Below are 23012 nucleotides of genomic sequence, written 5' to 3'. Positions count from 1 at the left end.
AAAAAGTCAGGGGGTGGGTTTTGGGAAAGGTTTTTGTTTTTTGGTTCTCAAAATGAGACACACAGAGATGTCTCTTTTTTCTGCTAGGTATTGTTGTATCTTAGTGTGGGGATTTGAGGTTTGGGACAGGGTGGCAGCAATTGGAGGAGATTCCCCTTGAGAATGTTGCTGACATTCTGGAGATGATAGAGCCTGAACAATCTGGGCCTTCAATGATGCTCCTGAATTAACCAATCCTGGAACACTCTATCCAAGACCTTTTTGTGTGAGATAATACATTCTACATGGCTGTAGTCATCTTGAGTAAGGTTTTCTGTTTCTTGTAGTCCAGGGCATCTTAAGGGAGACCTAGACACTGTGTCAGTGTTTTACATCAATTACTTATGTGTTGCGGCAACAAATACAAATTAAGACTTGGGTCCTACTCTCAAGAGGCTAGAGTTGAATGGTAGAAAATGTGGTGTAGTGGGTTTGTTGAGCTGAGGGTGACCATAAAGGACAAGGAAGGTTCAGGGAAGGCTTTTTGGAGGGAATGATTTTTTTTAAAATGATTTTATTTACTTATTTATTTGAGAGAGAGAGAGAACATGAGTGGGGTGGGGAAAAGGCAGAGGGAGAGAAGCAAACTTTTTGCTGAGCAAGGAGCCTGATACAAGGCTTGATCCCAGGCCCCCTAGACCATGACCTGAGCCAAAGGCAATGCATAACCAACTAAGCCACCCAGCGGCCTTTTGGAAGAGGTCATATTTAAAGGAAATCTTAAAGGAAAATAAGCTAGGCCCAAGGGGTGGTGCAAGGGACATTTCAGGCCAAAGACCACCATGAACTGAAGCAGTGCAATCTGTAATTATCTGGGGCCTTCTGAGGACTCCACTGGAGTGACTCTGGGGTATGTCCAGGCTGGGACCAGAGAGAGGCAGGGGAGGCACTTGCACAAGCCTGATAGTGAGTCCTAGGTATCTGGGCATCTCAGCTGGCCCTGGAGGTGATGGTGTTGGAGAAGTGGGTAAGGGGCAGATCTGGGAGGGCTCCTAGCAACTCTACCTGGTAGGTGATTCACAGCCTTTGAAGGGTTTCCAGGATGTTAGAGATACTCCTTGGCTGGAGTATGGAGTGCTTACCAGAAGTAAGGTGGAAGTGGGGCAGGTCAGCAACAAGGATTTCAGGGGGGCACAGAGAGATCAGGGCATACTAGAAAAATGATACACGCAGCAGGCTGTGGTTGGGGCCATGGGGCATGGATGCTAGTGTCCACTACTGGCTTCGGAAGCCTATGGGGTGGCCTGGTGTTTCACAAAAGCAGCCTAGTGTTTCCAGCTCAGGGTAGTGGGGAGGCATGTGGCAGGGAGCCACAGAGACTAGGTGATGCCAGACAGAGTCCTGGAGGTCAGGGACCAGGTCTGCAGTGTTTTCTGTGTTCTCTGTAGCTTTGAGAACTGTGGTTTCCACTCATAGTCTTCCATCACTGCTCCTGACTTAGCTGTCCCTGCACCTGCCTTCGGACAGTGGGGAGGAGAGTCCACCGGACTGGCAGCTGTAGGAGGGCAGCACTGTGGCTTAGACCATGGTTGTTGAGGCTCACTATGTCAGGCACGGGGGCCAAGCCTTGCCTATCCATCCATCCCCGCTTTATTCCCACAATGTCCCATGAGGAGGCATGCTGTATCTGATGCTCTTCGGGTCTATTGAGGACATTCTGTGTGCCCAGCACTGACAGATAAATATCCTTGCCCTCCTAAGGCTTTCATTCTATTGATTGCAAGTGTCAGAGAAACATCTCAGACTACCTAGACAGAGACAAACATGAGTAGGTTTCTATATTTAAGACAACAGAGGGCATATCTTAGGCATAATGGGAGCCAGGAGCTCAGGTGAAGTCATTGAGAATCTTCTCCTCTTAGGGTCTCTCATTTCTGCCTCTTTTTTTTCTTTGTTTTTTTTTTTTTTTTTCTTAGGCAGGCTCTTCATGTGCAGTGACATGGCCACCTGCAGCAGCTCTAGGCTTGCACCCCAATAAGCAAAAAGAGAGTCTTTCTTAAAGGGTCTAGCAAAAATCCTCAGCTTGATTCTCATTGGCTGGATTTAGTCACAGGCACTTATCCCTGAAGTCATCACAAAGGCTGGGAGAATAAGATCATCTAATTGGCAGGGGCGGGGGCACGTGCTCACTCCTGCAGCTGGCAAGTGAGATAACTGCCAGGACAACCATAGGAATGGGGAATAGTGGTTTCCCAAGGAGAAATCATGGCACTGAAGGAAAAGAGAATAGATCTCCCCTCCTCCCCCAGGAGGGGAAGCTGAGGTTAAGAGTAAATGACTTGCCCAGGAAAGCAACTGATATACCTCTCATCCAGAATTTGAGCTCAAGTCTCTTGGACTCCAGGACCTGAGCTCTGACTCCCCATCCTCCATTGCCTCCTCTTTCCGGAGACTCTCATGGGGCAGAGGCAGTGTGTGACAGCAGAGAGAGGGGCTCTGGAGTTGGTTGGATCTGGGTTAAATGCTGGCTCTGCCATTATGTAAGTAAACTCTCTGGGTCTCAGTTTCCACCTTCGTGAAATGAGTTTAATGACCCTTACCTCACAGGGTTGTTGGGAGGATTACACGAGTCCTGGGACGTAAAATTCCCTGGAAGACAGCCTAGCTCATGCTCAATGGGAACTAAATGAATTTTTAAAAAATAAATCAATTGGTAGGAGCTAAAGAAAATTTTTAATGGCTGAAAGGATGACATGTCTTAGCTTACATATTTTTTCAGGCTTCCTCAGCTGTTAGATATCTCCCTGAATCTCTTCAGTACTGGAACGGGCAGAAGGGAAAAGCAAGACAAAAAGGAAGCTAGGGAGAGTGGGAGGCCTTCTTTTCCTACCATGAGAATAAGACCCAATTTCCGGTCTATCAATGTCAAGGGAAACGGAAATCCTGCTCCAGGGCCGGAGGGAAGCCCCCACCCGATCCCTACAGTTGGTGGTGGGGGGGGGGGGATGTGCATTCCCATGGGGAGGGAGGGAGGTGGGAGGTCCCCCTTCCTCCCTGTACCCTTGCTCCTCTGATCTCCCATCCGGGTCCTCCCAAGAGAAGAGGCCACTGAAAAGTCTCAGGAGTGTATAGGCTTGTGTCCCTGCGTGAGCCATCTTGGTGACATCCAAATCCTGATGCCTGATTACATGTCTCCTCCCCCAGCCTTACCTTCATAGTGAGCTAAGGTCTCTGAGCAGAGGATGTTAGCATAGAGGCTAAGAGGGCAGGCTCTCAAGTTTGGATGGTTTGGATCCAAATCTTCTTGTGCAGTGACAATATGGCTTGTGGGGAACACTATTAGTTGCTCATGTAATACACCCCAAGTGGGTGTTGGTAAACACACATATACCACACTACATACCAAACACACACCCTTCCTTGGAGTGACAGTGTGCTCAGCCCCAGGCAATGGATCATGACTGGTCTAAGCCAAGGACTGGCAAACTACCACCCGAGAGCCAAACATGGCTGCCTCCTGGTTTTGTGTGGCCCATGAGCTAAAATGGTTTTTGATATTTTCTTAAATGGTTGGAAAAAATCAAAGAATATTTTGTGACACATGAACATTATATGATTCTCGAGTGTAAATGTCAATAAAGTTTTGTTGGAGCACAGCCATACCCACTTGCTCTGTGTCTGTGGCCGATTTCACACAGCCAGGGAGAGTTGAGTAGTTGCAGCAGGGACTGTGGCCCCCACAGTCTAAAACGTTTCCTCTCTAGCCCATTGTAGAAAATGTTGCTGATCCTTGGTCTAAGCCGGTCATGATCATCCTGCTCCCTTTTTCCCAGGCTTTCTTGCGGCCAGGAGTGGCCACATGCTCCAGTTCTTTCCAGACTACTAAGCAAAAATCTGCTGGGAGGATTTGAATAAAAGCATCGCTTTTCTGAGGGATGGGGGCAGATATGGTTGGGACCTCCCCTTCTTCCTCCTACTTTCTGCCTGAAGCGGGGGTGTGCTGTCTGGAGCCCACACAGTCCTCTCTCAGAACTCATTTCCTGCCAAGCAGCAGGAAACAGAGGGTCACGAGTCCAGTGGGGAGGGCTGGCTGGGGTCCAGGCAGGGGGTGCGGTGCACCTTGGCCATCTGCCCAGGAGCAAGAGCTGCTGCTTCTCACCTAGACCAGGTCTGGGCCCAGAGGGGCTGCTAGTCACCGGGGCTGGACTGAAAGGTCAGCTCTTCCCGAGAACTTGTCTGTGTGTCGCAACATCAATGTGTGGAAGTGGACAATGGACCGAGGCTCCTCACCGTGGAACCCTGGGGCTCAGTTCTTCCCTGAGTCCGTTCTCCTCTCCTCCAGCTTCTCCACAGTAGCTAAAAGAGAGTAGATAATTTAAGAAAAAAAAAGTTGGTAAGTCGATGCATGAAGGAAGAATACAGTTAGTGGGAGGCCTCCACGCATGTGAGCTAACAGCTGTCCTGTGTGGTCGCAAGCTAGGGATTGTTCTGCCCATTTAGAAGAGGAGGAAACTGAGGCCTTGTAAGACTAACTGACTTTCCCAAGATCATGAGAGTTAGGTGACACAGGGACCTCAACACCAGGGCTGTCCAAATCTCTGAGCATGAGCCCCTTCTGCCTCATCTCGTTAGACATCAGCTCCAGGCCTTGCCAGGATCTCTATCCAGGGACACAGGCAAAGAACCTGCCATCACCTCAACAAAGCATGAAAGGAACTTTCATGACGTGGGTCTGGGCAGCTGCCAGGCACAGCTTCTTGTCCACATTCCCCAGTTCTACTCTTGGGACCGCCAAGAACACGTCACTTCCTAGCGGGTGCTCAGTACATATTTGCAGAATGAATGAGTTGCTTATATCAGTGCAGATTCCTCAACAAAAAGTCATAGGCTGCAAAATCCTAGAAAGGCAGGTAAAATGGATATCGTGTTTCCTAGCTTTGCCATGGATTGGAATGTGCATTCCCGTAGCAGGATAAGCTTTTTGCCATGTTACACAAAACAAATGATGATAACCCCTGCCGTGATCAGATAAGAACATTTAAGCTATCCACTTGCTAAGGTGCCACTCACTATGCCGTGCACATGATGCAGATTGTCCCACTTAAATTTCCCAACAGCCTGGTGAGGTAGACATTATTGCTATCTTCATTTATAGTTGAGGAATCTGGAGTTCAGAGAGGTTTATCAACTTGACCAAGGCCACACAGCTAGTAGGTGGCATAGTCTGATTTTACAACCATCTTTCATCTCCATGAATAAGAGAGGAGTTGGCAGGGAAGATAGGGATGGGATGGCTTGGGGGTAGGGGGAAGGCCCCCTGTAATTTGTAAGGAAGATGGCTGAATCAGAGCCCTGACAGGGAGTTGAGAGCTGTTCACACAAACATTAGTGGGGAGGCCTTGTATGGCCACAGGATGGGTCGTTTCAGCCAGCCTCTCCCTGTCCCGTGCCAGGCTCAGCCCTGGCGTGATCACGAGCCAACAGAACTGTTTGTGTATGTTGGGGGTGGGAGCAGTGGATTAGGAGGGGCCGGGCCTGGGCTGGGCTGGCGTGATTGTGACTCTCCCCCAGTGAGGCTTCTCCTAGAGGTGCTGGTGACTCATTTACCCTGCCCAGTCAGGCCTCTATCAGGGTGCGACTTGTAAATAAGCCACAAAATGCCATTGGGCAAGAGAGAGATGGGGAGGGCAGTTGGCTCAAAGGGCAGCCCTTGGTGTCCTGCCAGACCCAAGTCTCATCCTGGGCCTGACATGCTGGGCGACCCACGTGAGGCCCATCCCAGCCCATGCAAACCACGAGGCATGTTGGACAGCATTGCTGCTGGTACCTTTGGCCTTTTTTTTCCTGGGAAGTTCTAGGATCTCCACTCCCTGGGCTGGCCCAGAACTACAGCTACTCTATAACCTGTTGTGGGTCTTGATCCCCAGAGCCCACCCCCTTGTGGGCTTCTGAGAGGTGTGCCTAGGTAATCAGCCTGCATACCATTAATTGTCACCTACTGTAGGTCTGGCAGGGTCCAGTGGCTGACTTGGGACTGGTGCTCACGCATTAGAGAAGTTTGTTGCCTAAAAAAAAAAAAAAAGAAAGGAAGAAGAAGAAGTTTGTTCCCTGATTGAGTGATTGAATGGGCCCAGAACTCAGAGACCAGAGGAGAAACCAGAGAAGGCATATCCCAGCCCTCGGGGGACTTAAAGCTTCCACTCAACTGTAGTAACAAAATTAACAGAACAGCTGTGTGTTAAATTGTGAGATTCTCACTGGGTCTCTTAAAATGGGAGCTGGGTCTCTTCCAGGAGGAGGTGGACTCAGGTTGGTCTGAGTGGGAAACTTGGAGGTGGGTGTGGGTATGGAGGGGATTCAAGATGAACCTGGGGAGAAATGCAGTCATTGTGTGATCCTCTGGAGTGGGAAGGTCTTTAAATATTAGGTCTGATGCCAACGGGTTTGTAACAGTGCTTGGCTAGGAATTTACCCGATGCAAGGAACCAATTAAACACAGACACCTTCTTACTTAATCCTCATGCCAATCCTGTAGAGGTTCCCTTTTTTATAGGTGAGGAAACAGGCTCTAACGGGATCAGTAAAATGCTTAAAGCCACAGATACATGGGGTGCCTGGGTGGCTTAGTCGGTGAAGCGTCTGCTTCTTGATTTGGGCTCAGGTCATGATCTCAAGGTTGTGAGATGGAGCTCTATGTTGGGCTCTGGGTTCCATGACCTGCTTGAGATTCTCTCTCTCTCTCCCTCTCCCTGTGCCTTTCCTCTGACTCTTAAAAAAAAAAAAAAAAGCCACACGGACAGAGGAGAGAGGAACTGGATGATGTTATCCAATATGGTAGCTGCTAGCTATGGATGGCTATGGAGCACTTGAAATGTGGCTAATCTCATCTGAGCGGTGCTTTAAGTAGAAAATAACACACTAGGTTTCAAAGACTTTGTAAAAAACAAAAAAAAAATATTAAACATCTCATTAATAGCTCCTTTTAGGAGCATACTGCCTATTGAAATACTTTGGATATATTGTATGAAATAAAATATATGATTAAAATTCATTTCATCTGTTTTTTTTAAATGTGGCTACTAGAATATTTTAAATTATGTAGGTGGTTTGCATAATATTTCCAAGGGATGATACCCTGCCAAGTGACCCCCAGCCTCAGCTTGAGCACCTCGAGAGATGGTGTATTCTTGTCCCAGGGCAGCCCTAATCAAGTGCCACAAATCCGGTGGCTTAACCAATAGAAATGTACTGTCACAGTTCTGGGGGCTAGAAGTTTGACGTCAAGGTGTCAGCAGTGTTGGCTCCTTTTGACGCTGTGAGGGACTCTGTTCCAGGCTTCTTCCCTGGCTTCTGGAGGTTGGATGGTGATCGCTTGAGTTCTTTGGCTTCTGCTACATCCCCTCATCTCCTCACTCATTGTCATGTGTCCTCTTCCTGTGTGTGAGTGTGTGTATGTGTGTGTGTGTGTGTGTGTGCATCCAAATGCCCGCTGTGTTTAAGGACACCAGTCATATTGGACTAGGGGCCCACCCTAGTTTGGAATGGCCTTGTCTTAATTAATTAGTTACATCTGCAAAGATCCTTTTCCTAACTGAGGTCACCCGAAGTACTGGGGCTTAGGACATTGGTGTATGAATTTGGGGGGCATGCACTTCAACCCATAACAGATGAGGAACTCCCTCCTTCTTCAGTAGCTCATACCATATTCGATCTCCCTAATGATCATCTTCTCTGGTGCCGGCCCATAGATCAGCCTAGGATTCCTCTTTCAAATCATTTGCAAATGCCCAGCCCACCCTGTCAGGTGGCATCAAGTGCCAGGGACACCCACATTTTGTTCCTCGGAGCCCAGGTGTGACTGGCCCCACCGTGGGTGAGACTGTATCTATTACATAATGATAACAACTCTTGGAGAGCAGGAAGGAGAAAACTGATAAAGGAGAGAAGGCTAAAAATAACCAATGGAGCAGGGGAGGGGTGGCCTAGATGACCTTTGCCTTTGCAACTTTGATTTACAAACAGCAGAGCCAGGAGGTCACCTGGGTCCACGTTGGCTATAAAAACCTCAGCACCTTCTCAGCTGACACAAATTCCAATCCTGGGGAAATGTGACCATAGCATGGTGGGCTGCTTCTCTTTTCATTTCTAAGTGTGGGACGGGTTCTGGTGAGTCCTTCAGAACGACAGGTAGTTGGGATCCAGCCCAACTCCTTGCCACCAGTGTGACTTAGGAGAGTTGCAAAATTTACTGGAGCCTCTGCTTTCTCATCTGCAAAATAAGAAGAGGAAGGAAGGCTTGCCCTGCCCGCCTCGGTGGGTTACCATGAGGGACAATCAGAGAGGCACAGCTGGGTCCTGGGTGGAGGAAGGACCCAAGGCGGGCACCGACTCCTATCAGCATCTTGGTGCCCCTCGCCTGTTGCACATAGTCTATTCATGGCAGGTGTCAGGTGCATTAGGGCCCTCGCCACTCAAAGAGGCCTCTACTACTCCAGTGGAGCAGCAGCAGCAGCTGGGGAACTTGCCAGAAATGCAGACTGTTAGGCCCCACTCCAGACCTTCTAAAGCAGAACCTGCATTTTAACAAGATCCCCAAGAGATTGTGTGTTCATTGTAGTTTAAGAAGCCCTGCTTTCCTGGACACCATTTTTGTGTGTCCTGGGCCTATTCTGCTTTCTTTTGGTAAAAGTGATCTTATTTTCTTTGGGAGAATCATGCCCCAGCCCCTCCATTCCCCAGTTCTATGTGCTTCAGTGGGGTTATCTGAGCTCCAGATACTTGAGGCAGCATGAAAGCTAGTCCTGGCCAGTCAGAACAAATCCTGGAGCTTTGCCGGCACTCTTGAGAAAGAGGAGCTCTCTTAATGCAGCCTTTATTCAGCTGTAGGACGGAAGCCCGGAGCTGGGTGTCACCATGTTGGTCACCACTGTGGAGAATCTAAGAACAGAGGCCCCACAGAGAGGAGCAGGTGTGCGTGTTTGTGTGTGGCAGGAAGATTCTTGATCACATCTTTTGGGTTTCTAGCTTTGTCCAAAGCCAGATCAATCCCTCTTGGCTTTCCAGTTCATATGAGCCAACCAATTCCCTCTTACCTAAGCCAGTGTGTGATGGGTTGCTGACACTTAAAAAGAGCCCTCTTTGCCTTGGTGCTGCTGAACTCAGGGTACAGTAAGTGTCCTTGTGGAGCTCACCCACTTACTACTCCAGGGGAACACAAGAAAGGGTCATTACGATGGTGAGTGGATAATGGCCTGACAGAGTGAGGCTCGTTGGGGGAGAGGGGTCAGGGAGGGCTCCCCAGAGAAGACGGCCCCTGAGCTGACTCTGAAGGACAAATGGAGTTAGCTAAGTAGGCAGTGTACAGCCCCCCACCCCATGTGTGGCCAAAGGAACTGATGGTAAAGGGGATAGGGAGGGGCATCTGGGGAGAAGGGGTGTCTTATCACTGAATAAAGTAGATGCCCATGGTTGCCATTCCCGAGGGACAAATCACACTCATGCTAAGCCCTCTGCCTTTGGCAAACCTGGTGACATCCTGGCATGATGGGCAGAGGGTTAGCATCACAGCAGGAAGATCCAGGTAGGAATCTCAGTTATGCGATCACTGAGAGCTGTATGATCCTGTGGAGCCCCTCCACTTTTCTGATCCTCATCTATAAAAAATAGAGATTCAAAATTCCTAGGTCCAAAGGGCTGCAGTGATAATTGGGTGAGAGGATGATAGAAAAGTTTTTTAAATCTGCAAAATAAGCAAATCTGTAGCCTACTGGTGGCGAGGGGATCCCTGCAGGCTAAGGTCCTGGCGGTGAGGTACAGGGAAGCCTCTCTGTGCTGCAGACAGGACCCCTTTGGGTTCCATGCCCCTCTCCCCCATATACACACACACAGAATTTGGTCTCCAACAGAGGAGCCAGGGTTCAAGGCGCTTTGCCTCCACCTGGCTTTAGTTGGCCAATTCCAACGAGGCTGCTCTCAGGCCTGGGCTGGCACTGCCAGCCTGGGCTCTGGAGCCACATGCAGCATCCCTGAGGCTCTGGGACAAGTCTGGTACTTCCTACCCTGGGGCTCAAAGATGCCTAGAACCACAGATGCTACTTTCTCTGTAGGCCAGCTATTGATTGAACACTGACATGCACAGAGGAACTTCTCAAATTTATTCTGTACCCCTCAGCATCCCCATTTTAAAGATGAAGAATGGTTCAAAGAGATAAAGACACCCACCCAAGTTCCCACCGCTATCAAACTGCAAGACTAGATCTAGAGCTGGGTGGATCTCATTGAAAGCCTGGCTCTGTCCTGTAAGCCACAGAGCTGCCATGGAGATGCTCAGCACTTCCAGCAAAACAGAGTGGAGGGAGGATTTATTTTTTGGCTCCTTCCTGCCTCTCCTGTCCAGCCATCTCACCCTCCCCCAGACCGAGGAATAGGATGGAGACAGGCCAAGGATGTGATGACCTCTGCAGGAGGAAGGTGAGGGGATGTCCGACCAAGCAGGTGACATCTTCAAAACCCAAAGGACTGGAGCTTTCACGGTGGGATAATAGGCAGTAGGTGACATTTCAGGCAGGGGGTCCAGCTTGAATGCTCCCTTCAAAGCCTATTTGTGGAGCCAGGCCTGCCCTAACCCCAGGCTTCTTGCTGGAAGCTCTGGGCCCCATCAACCCGGGGCAGGGGAATCAGCAGGGGAATCAGCGTGTACATGGGATTGCCTGAGTGTGTCCCTGCCTCCAGGCTGGAGGCCTCAGGAAAGAGGAAATAGTGGCTAGGGATGGAGGACAGCAGCTGGGTCCCAAGGCTACCTGTTGAGGAAAAGCCTCCCTACATTTTATGGGTTTGTAAATGGGGGGCAAACACAGGGGAAATGAATAGCTTCTAGGCAGAGGCTGATGGTCAGGTGTTCCTTTACTGAGCCAGACCCCAAATGGGTTCCCCCAGACTGTGAGCAGCCTGCGGGTGTGCTCGGGACAGGAAGGGTTTCCAGGACACCGGCGGCCCAGCGTGAGACAGTCACCTATTCCCCTGAGGTTTCCCGAGCTCAGCCTGGGGCTGGCGGTGGTGGTGGCTAGGAGCGCAGGGGCAAGGGTGGGATCAGAATCCCCCGCCTCCAGGAGAGGGGGGGCTAGTTTCCTAGAAGCTCCAGCATCCTCACCCCCACGGGACTTGTACTCGGAGTGCTAAGAGGGGGGTGCGAGCGTGGCCGCGTGGGCCGCTGCCTGGCGTCCGCGAGTGGCCACGTGAGGGACAGTGACGGGAAGCCGTGGGAGTCGGACTGAAATGTGGCTCAGGGCAGGGTCTGAAAGTGGTGGGTGCATGGGGGAAAGTGGGGGCTGGGAGTCGTCTCTGCACCTGCGAGGGGTGTGTGCAGGTGCAGGTGGGTGGGTGGAAGTGAGAGGGTAGGAGGCGTGAGTGGAGAATTCTCTGCGGCCCAAGGGAGCCGTTTTGTGCATAAATGTGAAGCGGCTCTGTCACATGCGGGGGTCGCCAGGCAGTGGTGAGCGTGTGTGAATGGGCGGCTTATCTGCCCGACATGTGAGTCCACGTGAGTGTCCATGTCCGGGGGGTGGGCGGGCAAGGCCCCATAGTGATATGAGACAAGGGTGTCAAGTGCAGGCCGATCGAGTGGGTGGGCGACGTGCATCCGCCCTGGGTCAGGTCATGCACCGAGTCTGCGCTCGCAAGGGCCCCAAGGCGCGAGTTCCTATCCCAGGGCTCATTCGTTGTCCTCAATTAATTCTCAGTTAATACTTGTTTAATACCCAGCCTGGGGGAGCTGAATGTGCCTCTCCTCCCAGCGCACAGGCCTTCTCAGAGCTAAGGAAGCTGCAGAACGCTTGGCAGCACAAAGCCCCCTGGGTCACTGCTACCACGGTTTTTACAAGGAAAATCGCAGGTGACACTTCCGTCCTTGGCTTCCAGAGGGTAGCTTTCTTTTTTTTTTTTTTTTTTTTTTTTTTTTTTAATTTTTATTTATATATGATAGTCACACAGAGAGAGAGAGAGGCAGAGACATAGGCAGAGGGAGAAGCAGGCTCCATGCACCGGGAGCCTGACGTGGGATTCGATCCCGGGTCTCCAGGATCGCGCCCTGGGCCAAAGGCAGGCGCCAAACCGCTGCGCCACCCAGGGATCCCTAGAGGGTAGCTTTCATCGCAGATGTGTCTTTAAGCCAAGGACCATGTCTTGGAGCACCTGACAATTTCTCGGCGGCGTTGTGGTCATAAATCTGGGGACTATTAGAATAGTAGAGCCATATGGCCAAGAATTGCCTGTGCCTTTGTGTGAAGCTGGGAGGAAGTGAAGCAAGAGGAGGCAGGGGGAGGCTGGGGAGGGAAGGGGGAGGAGCAAAGAGAGGCTGGTGAATGGGCAGGGCAGGTTGAGAGGGGCTCTGGGCCTGGGGTGGGGAAGCAGAAGCCTGGAGGCTGGGGTGAGGGGTTGGGGGCCCCATATGCTGTACTAAGAAGCTGCAGTGGGAGAGAACAGGGGAGGGGGCTTCAGTTGTGAGGCTAGAATCATAAGGCCCCACTGGGTGACATAGCTGCGTGGCCCTTACCAGGCTTCAGCCTCACCCTCTCCTAGTTCCTCTAACCTCTGCCAGAGGCCCCAGCACAGCCTGGCCTCCTCAGTCCTGCCCATCTGGGAGGGCTGGCTCACAGCGCGGAGGGAGTGCTCTTTGGGCCTTACCTGGATTCCAGCCATAGCTCCTAAAGCACAAAGGCCAACATGGCACAGTGGCTGGTGGCTGGGCAGAGCTTTGCCAGATGACTTTCTCCTCCTGGTTCCGTTCAGGGAGGCTGTGAGGAAATAAGTTTCCTCCCAAGATGCTGTGGATTGACTCCACCCAGCTTCCCAGTGGCCCATAAAATAATAGTAATGTTTATTGGATACGCATTTTGTGCCAAGTGCTATTAAGGAGATCTTAAAGGCAAATTATTAGCAGCTCTGTTACTGAGAACAGAGAGGGTATGTGACTCTACCAAGCTCACAGGTACTAGGGAATCCTGGGACCAAACCTGGAGCCCCAACAGTTGGCGACCAGAGCCTTTGGACTTAACCACTAGACCACCCTGCTTCTCAAGAAAAGGTGGGTTTGTGAAATGCAGTGAGGAGGGGACAGAGGAGGAGCATCTCAGGGGCCTGGGGGACTCATCCCAGGGAAGCTGAGTCACAGGGCAAGTGTTCCTGGGAAATTAGCCCAGCCCCAGAGTAGACTCCGTGAGATGGCATGGCCAGGATTTTGGGAAAGCTGAGTACAGAGAGGATATTCTCCAAGAGAAGGAGCAATGTCTTGGGTTAACCTGAGGACACAAGGCAGGGTAGAGCAGCAAGGAAGGACCAACAGCCTGAGGGGTCAGGGCCTGAGCTTGGCCCTTGAGTGAGTGCCCTGGAGCAGCAGCCGCCTGCAGAGTGAAATCAGGCTGAGGTCCCCGTGGCCTGTCGCTGCGGCTCTGGCTCCCGTGTCCCTCGCTCTGTAGGCAAACCGGGCATTCTAGCCAGCTGGCGTGCTCTCTAGGGGATGGGGGCCCTCAGAGGGCTGCGATGTCCAAGCCCAGTCTTTGAGGAAGAGCCGGCCAGCCTCCGCATGCATTTTCCCAGCCTGGTCCTCTGCTGTGCGGCCATCCTGTAAGGAAGGCCGCCACTCCCATCCTAGCGGACCTTGACTTTAGGTTGCCATCTGCTATTACAAACAACACACCCGTGGGCCTGTCTGCGGGATAAATTCCTAGGAGAACAGCCAGGTGGGACGACAAGGTAATCTTGTAACGTATCACCGACCAGCCCTGCATCATTGTCCTTCCAATCCTCACCCCCCACCCCACCCTCCCCCATATTAGCACATTTTGGTCTCTCCCAAACTGACAGGGGAAACCTGGCATTTAGAGCAGTTTTAGTTTCCATTTCTCTTAATAGGAGATCATTGAACACCTTTTCTCTGTTTAAGCGCCAGTGGTGTTTTGTGCGGGCTTTCCATCCCTCTCTGCAAGGGCTTTTCTCCTTTAAACTGCTTACCGTTGGGTGAAAGCCTGAAGCATGGTCACCTTTAAACTGGTTCATTAGAATTCTGTTTTCCCAAGGACCAGATGAAGGCCTCAAAGAAGATTTTAGTTCGTTGGGTTTCTTAACGCAGAAACCGGGACGCTGGGCAGTGAGAACTGCAAGTCCTATTCTTCTAGCTCATGCCGGCTTTTCTCATCCTGGGGCGACGAGCTGGGCCCCTGTGAGCCTCCCAGGGAGGCCGGGCAGCTACGCGGGCCTCACTCAGCGTCTCTGCGCTTCGGTCCAGTGACCCACGGCAAGGGGAGCTGCCTGCAAGCTGCTGATGGTTACGGTGCCCTGTGGTCGAGGAGGCCGGGCTTGGGGCAGGGCCGGGGGGCAGCGATGCCACCCTGAGCTCTGGGCTCTGAGCATCTGCACACGGGATCCTCTGGGACTGTTCTATGCTCCCGTGGCCCCTGTTGGAGGGGGTTTGCAGACTTGCCATGGGGAGAAGGAGAGGGTCTAGCTACTGGTTCCTCCTTCTGGCCCCTGCCTGCTTCCCCCCACCAAATGGCAGCTTTGGGTAAGATGGTTGAGACTTTCTTTCTTTCTTTCTTTCTTTCTTTCTTTCTTTCTTTCTTTCTTTCTTTCTTTCTTTCTTTCTTTCTTTCTTTCTTTCTTTCTTCTTTCTTTCTTTCTTCTTTCTCTTTCTTTCTTTCTTTCTTTATTTTATTTTTTTTTTTTTTTAATATTTGATTTATGTATTCATGAGAGACACAGAGAGAGGCAGAGACAGAGGCAGAGGGAGAAGCAGGCTCCCTGCCTGGAGCCCGATGTGGACACGATCCCAGAATCCTGGGGTCACCACCCCAGCTGAAGGCAGATGCTCAACCACTGAGCCATCCAAGCATCCGTGGTCGAGACTTCCTGCTATAAAATGTGTTTATCTTTTCCTCAAATGAGCACGGGGCCTGGGACTTGCTGTTCCCTCTGCTAGAAGTTTCTTCCTCCAAATCTTCACATGGTGACACTTTTCATCACCCTGTTGCGGCTCCGTTGTCCTCTCCTCCGAGAAGATGCCTGGTGAGTCATTCTACCTTTCAGAACCACCCGCTTACTGACTTGTTTCTGTGCTTATGGTCCATCCCTGTGAGGACAGGGGCCTTGTCTGCGTTGCTCATTTTGTCCCAGTGCCTGGTGGAGAGGAGCTGAGGGTATAATGACCAGAGGGTCTCTGAGGGCTGCAGGCGTGGGGAGGAGCATCTCACCCCTGTGGGTTGTAGAAACCGGGTGAGGCTGGGGCTCTTCAGGAGGGAGGCAGGGAGCAACCAGACCAGAGGAAGGCCTTAAAGGTAGAGCTCGGGAAGCCCTGCATTCAGGGGTTTCTCTGCCCCAGCCCATCAAAACCTCTGGGACCTAGGGGAGCCCCTTTATGAGAACTACAGGTTCAGCTAACAGCAAGGCAGTGCTTTTAAAAATGTGTTTTTTGGGGGCACCTGGGTGGCTCAGTGGTTAAGCGTTTGCCTTTGGCTCAGGCTGTGATCCTGGAGTCCTGGGATCGAGTCCCACATCAGGCTCCTGCATGGAGCCTGCTCCTCCCTCTGTCTATATCTCTGTCTCTCTCTGTGTCTCTCATGAACAAATAAATAAAATCTTTTTTAAAAAAGTGTTTTTTGGTGTCCAAAGTTTATAAGTTTTAGTTTGTAGTCTGGAGACAAGATAACAAAGACATCCCAAACTCATCCTCCCCACTCCACACACACACAGCTAACCCAGGAGCATAACACACATGGGCTGTGTACTTCCCTCCCTTATCTCAGCCAGACAGCTCTTTGTGAGTCTGTCCCTCTGTTGCCACTGACGTGACCCAGGTCTGTGCTTTACCTTATTTTTAGCGGGGCCACAGGAGGTGTACAAGTTCTCCAGGGCCATGCATCTCAGACTTTTCTTCCCAGCCACTGTCCCAGGCTGGATATGGGCACAGCCACTCTGCCCTTCCCAAAGCTCCATATTACGCCCCCCATAGCAGGATCTCTTCTCCCTCTTGCCTAAGGCCTTCGCTGGCATATCTGTTGCAGTGTGGTGTGGAACAAGCAAGATTAGTCCAAAGTACATGTCCAACGATAGGGAGTGAGTGGGTCAAGCAAACCAGGAATCATCTAGACTAGGGTTTCTCAATGTCAGCACTATTGACTTCTTGTTGGAAGTGGTAGGATGTTTAGCAGCAGCCCGGGCCTCTACCCACTAGATGCCAATAGCACCTTCCACCCCATGTGACAATAAAAAATGTCTCCAACATTGCAAATAACCCATTTGAGAACCAAATCTACTGGTCTATAAATGGAATTCTATGCAGCCATTAAGAATGACAAATAATAATAGAAATAATTACAACTAACACTTCTTGAGGGCACACTATGAACCAGGCTCAGTTCTGAGTTTTACAGGTAACAATTTCTTTATTCCCCAGAGCATCCCCATTTCACACAGAAGAAAATCAAGACACAGAGAGTTTGATGAAGTTTTGCAAGGTCACACAGCCAGGAAGACACTTATGACATCTACATATTTCTAAGAGAGAAAAGGTAAGAACACAGTAAAGGTAGTGTGATTTCATTTTTTTGGTTAAAAACACATGCGTTACCCATCCCACCTACCCTGCACATGTATATGTATCACAAAACATAGGTTAATTGTTCTTTCTACATCATGAGATTGCAGATAAATATTCTACTTCTGTTTCTCTGTAGCTTCATATTATATTATTGATGAAAGAGAAAAAAAACCTGCTGCCATCTCGTCTTATAGTCTTGGAGATGTGGTATCTTCAGCCCCATTTCAGGCCCAGGTGACCAGGTAGGGACTCCATTGTGCTTGGGGTGTCTCTGGGGCCTTGTCTAGAGTTGGAGGTTGGAATAGACCCACCAGAGACCAATGGCACCTTCCCAGCAGCGTCTGGGAAACCCATACTTCTGCTCCTTTCCAGAATGTGGTGAGGTGAGGACTTCACCCAGTAATTGGCATCTAGAGAACATACAAGGCCTCAGACCTGGCTGAGCTGCTCCCTCTTGAGACCTGCTGGAAGAAGGAAAACTGCCCACAATGCCCAGTGCAGTGCAGCAGGGTTGGGGCAGGAGCAACAGTGCACCTGATTTTTTTTAAAAACAATTTTAAATAACCTTTGATGTGATTGTTTTATGAGTAAATGATCTTATAAATAGCATATCTTATTGTTCCTAAAATACCCAAACGACTCTACGTGTCTAAGGGGAATTTTGAAATGTAAAACAATTATTACTTTTTAAAAAGATTTTATTTATTTATTTGAGAGAGAGGGCACAAGCAGGAGACGACACAAGCACAAGCTGAGCAGAGAGGCCGACAGGGGGCTTGATCCCAGGACCCTGAGATCATGACCTGAGCCGAAGTCAGATGCTTAAGTCACTGACCCACCAGGTGCCCTGCAAAACAATTATTTGTAAGGCTAGAAAATTTAAATTCAAATATTAACAGTAGCAGAATACAGGCTAAAACAGAAATATGCTTTCGAAGCAGAAAACCTGAGCTGATCTGCTCCCACCAGCCCCTCACTGACGGCTCCATTCCTTTGGTCCTCAAATGGGGCTCGTGTCTCCGGGAATGTCTGGTGGCTGGACGGAAGCGTGGGGGGCGTCTGAGCACAGTTCCTGGCACGAGCTTCACACTCTGTGATTGGGAACTGTCATCACCACAAGGTCTTAGCCTTGTGGTTAGTTCTTAGCTTTTCGACTCTGGTCAGTTTGCTAGAGGCAGAGTATTTTTAGAATCAGAAAAAGTAAAAAACAACAACAAAACCCCTTCTGAAACCAAAGAAAGGCGAGGAGTGGTAGGTGAGGAAGGACTGCAGGGAGCAGAGGGCAGAGGGACAGATGCTTTTAGGAGCCATGGCTCTGGGGCCTGGAATTTCACCTTCACCGAACTAGGTTGAGAGAGGCAGGTGGGTACACCACAGGTTTCCTGACTGAGGACTTCCTGCCTTTGAGCCCACCCACAAGCCCACCCACTTGTCCTCATGTATAGGTCTCAGGGAAACCCCAGGGTAATGGGCTCCTCCACACACACCCACTCCTGATGAGCAGGCCCCTGGGCCCAAGCTGGGGCTTCCCAGAGCCCACCCAGCCTGGCCTGCCATGGCTGTTCTCCTGAGCTAGGGCGGCTGACATGCAGGTGAGGTAGGCCATGGAACAAAGGCTAACAAAACACAAATGCTGTTCTATTATCTCTGCCTTATCCTCTTGTTCTTTCTTTTTCCTTTCCTTTTTTTTTTTTTTTTTTAAGATTTAAAAAATGTATTTAAGAGAGAGAGAGAGAACACAAGCACAAACGAGGACGCAGGGAGGAGGGTGGAAAAACAGAGGGAGAAGGAGAAGTGACCTTCCTACTGAGCAGAGAGCCTGACCTGGGGCTGGATCCCAGGATGCTGGGATCATGACCTGAGCAGAAGCCAGATGTTTAACCAACTGAACCATCCCAGTGCCCCCTTTTCTTTTCTTCTTTTTTATTGTAAATATTTAAAAATTCATTCCTTCAGATACGTTGGACTTCAGCCAAACTTAAAACTTTGTATATCATAGGACACTGTCACCGAGAAAAAAGGCAACTCACAGGATTGGAGAAAATATTTACAAATTAAGGGATTCACATCCGGAATATATAAAGAGCTCCTAAAATTCAACAACAACAAAGCAAACAACTCAATTCAAAAATAATGATAGATGTGAACAGACATTTCTCCAAGGAAGACACATAAATGGCCACCAGGCACACGAAAAGACGCTCGACATCAATAATCATCAGGGAAATGCAAATCAAAACCACAGTGGAATACCACTTCACACCCATTTGGTAACTATTTTCAAAAAAGCAGAAAATGAGAAGTGTTGACAAGGATGTGGAGAAATTGAAACCCTTAGCATTGTTGGTGGGAATGTAAAATGGTGTAGTCTCTATGGAAATCAGTGATAGAGCTATCATATGACCCAGCAGTTTCACTTCTGGGTATATACACAAAAGAGCTGCATTAAAGGACTGGAATAGAGATCTGTACGCCAATGTGCGTGGCAGCATTATTCACAACAGCCAAAGTGGAAACAACTCAAATGTCCACTGGCAGATGAATAAATAAACAAAGGTGCTTTATATCTACAATAAGGATATTAATCTGCCTTAAGGAGAAATGAAGTTCTGACACATGCTACAACATAGACAAAGACATTTATGCTAAGTGAAGTAAGATAGATCAAAAGGGACAACTATGATTCCATTTATGAGATACCTGGAACAGACAAATTCATAGAGACAGAATGCTGAGTAGTGGTTGCCATGGGCTGGGGGAGGGGAAAGGGAGGGGAAGTTAGTGTTTAATGGGCACAAAGTTTCCACTGGGGATGATGAGAAATTTCTGGAGATGTATGGTGATGATGGTTGCGCAACAGCACGAATGTACTTAACACCACTGACCTATCAACTCAAACATGGCTAATACAGTAAATTTTGTTATGTGTATTTTACCACAATGACAACATTTTTAAAAAATTTTTTTATTTATTTATGATAGTCATCAGAGAGAGAGAGAGAGGCAGAGACACAGGCAGAGGAAGAAGCAGGCTCCACGCACCGGGAGCCCGACGTGGGATTCGATCCCGGGTCTCCAGGATCACGCCCTGGGCCAAAGGCAGGCACCAAACCACTGCGCCACCCAGGGATCCCACAATGACAACATTTTAATGGAAGGAGCATCAACTATCTCCCAGTGCAAACCCTTCATTTTGCAGAAAAATAAACTGAGACTTGAAGAGGTACAAAAGCCAAGGGGGAAAAAAAAGAGCCATCATTCATTTCAAATCCTCAGGTGTTCTTGAATTTAGAGGATATAAAGTAAAACCCCCTTTAGGCAACCTTCCTTAACCACATCCCCTTCTCCTGGGGGGTAACCACAATGAAATCACTTGATGTGAATTCTTCTAGATCTTCTTTTGTAGGTTGACAGAAATGGAACCATTTTGTCCTATTTTGCAACTTGCCCTTTACACTTAATACTAGTTCTTGCAGATCTTTCCATGTCAGTTCCTGTGAGCTACCCCATTCTTTCAAACTGTTGCGCCGTATGTCATATACACGCACATCACAGCTAAACGTGGAGCTGTTGGTGAGCACTCTGGTTGGCTTTACGATTTGGCTATTATAGACAATTAAGTGTGAATTCCTCTTTGTACAGACATACAAGTATTTCTTTACTTATTAAAGTTACAAGCATACATGAATGAACGTCAGTAAAATAGCTGCCGTATATTGGTTTCAGGGAGAGCAAAATATTTTCTATCATGATCTCACCTGCTGTTATGCCTCCAGTCAACCCCGTGAGCTCTCCCCACAGATGAGGGAAAGGTCCAGAAAACTCGAGTCATTTGCCCCTCCCCCTCATCACAGAGCTCATGAGATGGTCCAAGGCCTTCAGGTGAACCTGGCCTAACCATGCAAGGTGTCTAAGTTCTATGATCTTTTCAAGACCAGGACTTGAATCTCTTTTCTGCTGCATCCCGGAATCTGACACAGTTCTCAGAGTCACGGGCACTAACATTTGCCAACACCTACTCACCATGTTTGACCACTGCCCTTAGGGCCCATCAGGAAAAAGGGGGTTGGACACCATCTGTCTCTCCAATCTCATTCTCAGTGGCCCTACAGCATGTCCTTTTCCAACACCCACCGGAAGGCAACCTCTTGCCTGGATCCCCCAGGCCTGAGATCCCCAGATATCTTGCCAGTACACTGGGCCTTCAACCCTCAACCCAGCCCCGGCCCTCCCTGACTCTGATCCCTTAGGGCACTCCCAGAGCCCTTATTCATCTCACATTATTGTCATTATTATTATTATTATTACTATTAAGTAGCCTCCAGGCCCAGCATGGATCCCAACAGAGGGCTTGAACTCACAACCCAGAGATCAAGACCTGTGCTGAGATCAAGAGTCAGACGCTTAAATGACCAAGCCACCCAGGTGTCCTTCTTCTTGCATTATATACTTTCTTATTTCTTTTTTAAAGCTTGAATGGCCATTATCCCCTTTGAAAATGCTACCATGTGTGTTCAATACAGATGAAGAGGCTGAGGGGCAGAGGTCACATGACTTGCCAGGGGTCCTAGCCAGTGGGCAGTGGAAGGGCAGTCACTCCTGTGTCTCCACAGCCTCCAAGGCTGATTCCCTTCCTGTTATACTCTGGCAGCTCCTGATTTAACCCTGAAGGAGGGCTCACTTGCTATCAAATGGGAGTTGCACAGGATCTAGAGCTGAGAACACTCATTCCCTGATGCCCTCAGAACTATGCAGGATAAATTCACTCTCAAGCTGTAGGTTCAAGTGCCTCAAGTGGCCAAGACTGCAGCTGGCAGGTTCAGTAGACCCTCTCATCCCCTGGTTCCCTGAGGCTCCATCTCGACTTTTCCACTCTGTAGCGGACTCCCTAAGAGTAGGGTCTTCTCTGAGACCTCCTTGCCTTCCCACTAGCCCCCAGTACAGAGTAAGTGTTGATTAAACGTCTGTTTTCCACCCTTTCAGTTACTTGCCCTTCAGCTGTTGATGCTCAATGAATTGGAGCCAAGTAAGCAAGGAAAAGGAGTAACTCAGTTGCCCCTTATCAGTAACCCAAAGCCTGAGTCATTCTAACAATGGCATCTGCCATTGCTGGGGCTTTACTGTGAGCCAGGCACTGTCCTAATGGCCACAGCCTTGTTTCCTTCCCTCATCGCCTTGGGGGTTGCCGAGGGCAGGAGGTGGGGGTGAGTGAAAGAGGTGAAGGACGGTGAAAGGTACAAAGTTCCAGTTATGTAATTAAGTCATGGGGTTGTAATGTATAGCATGGCGATTAGAGTTAATGCTCTACTGCATATTTGATGGTTGGTAAGATTGGAGACCTTAAAAGTTCTCATCACACAAAAAATTTGTAACTATATGTAGTGATTGGATGTTAACTAGACTTATTGTGGTGATCATTTTGCAATATATGCAAATATTGAACATTACATTATATACCTGAAACTAATATAATGTTGTATGTCAATTAGTCATCCATAAAACAAAACCAGGGGATCCTTGGTGGCACAGCGGTTTAGCACCTGCCTTTGGCCCAGGGCGCGATCCTGGAGACCCGGGATCGAATCCCACGTTGGGCTCCCGGTGCATGGAGCCTGCTTCTCCCTCTGCCTGTGTCTCTGTCTCTGTCTCTCTCTCTCTCTCTCTGTGACTATCATAAATAAATAAAAATTTAAAAACAACAACAAAAAAACCAGAGTCTCCCTTTTGCAGATGAGGAAGTGAGGGCTTGAGATCCCATGTTAATGCAGCTAAAGTGTGATGGGTCTGAGACCAAAATCTTGGTTTATGGTCATTGGACTTGACAATCACCAGCTCTATCAGCTAGAGTCTGGAAGGAGACAGGACACATTCAACTTGGGTAGTTGAGGAGGGTGAATAAAGAGACCCTGTACAAGGGTCTGAGCTGGATCTGGAAGGAATAACCTTGGATAAGACCACAGTGACTCCATGAAGAGCTTGGGTCCCAAGTCCTGAAGCATTTAATAAAGGGTCCATCATATGTGCCCTGCACTCTGTGCCTGAGGAAGGCACAGATTTGAATCAGACTCAGGCCCTGCCACCTTTGGCCACATGGCACTCAGACACATAATACATAAATTATAGAACCACGTGGTAAATACACAAGTAGAAATGTGTACACAACACTTCAGCAATAAAGACAAAGAACTGAATTTAAAAATGGTCAAAGGATGGGGCACTTGGGTGGCTCAGGCAGCTAAGCATCTGCCTCTTGATTTTGGTTCAGGTCATGATCTCAGGGTCTTGAGATAGAACCTGGCACTGGGCTCTGCGCTGTGCGTGGAGCCTGCTTAAGAATCTCTCTCCCCCTCCCTCTGGCCCTCCTCTCTCCCAAGAAAGAAAGAAGAAAGAAAGAAAGAAAGAAAAGAAAGAAAGAAAGAAAGAAAGAAAGAAAGAAAGAAAGAAA

At 49.2% G+C, this 23012-nt stretch overlaps 2 long non-coding RNA genes across 6 annotated transcripts; one reads left to right on the top strand and one right to left on the bottom strand.

Moving 5' to 3' along the window:
• Window positions 1-2184: 2184 nt before the first annotated feature.
• Window positions 2185-20255, top strand: LOC111093077. Of its 5 annotated transcripts, XR_005380590.1 has the most exons (5): window positions 12422-13060; window positions 16424-16538; window positions 16704-16809; window positions 18567-18837; window positions 19550-20255. It is a non-coding gene; the product is annotated as an uncharacterized LOC111093077 (long non-coding RNA). The 5 variants fall into 5 exon arrangements; XR_005380591.1 differs by lacking the exon at window positions 12422-13060 and adding an exon at window positions 2185-2519 and having other exon boundaries at window positions 18567-20255; XR_005380587.1 differs by having other exon boundaries at window positions 18567-20255.
• On the bottom strand, window positions 2696-14500 carry LOC119866586. The gene is made up of 3 exons (XR_005380592.1): window positions 13987-14500; window positions 5979-6044; window positions 2696-4335 (listed from the first exon to the last, which is right to left on the bottom strand). It is a non-coding gene; the product is annotated as an uncharacterized LOC119866586 (long non-coding RNA).
• Window positions 20256-23012: the final 2757 nt, after the last annotated feature.

Source organism: Canis lupus, chromosome 28, assembly GCF_011100685.1.
Source record: "Canis lupus familiaris isolate Mischka breed German Shepherd chromosome 28, alternate assembly UU_Cfam_GSD_1.0, whole genome shotgun sequence".
Lineage (NCBI taxonomy): Eukaryota > Metazoa > Chordata > Mammalia > Carnivora > Canidae > Canis > Canis lupus.
This window is presented reverse-complemented; position numbering and strand designations above follow the sequence as displayed.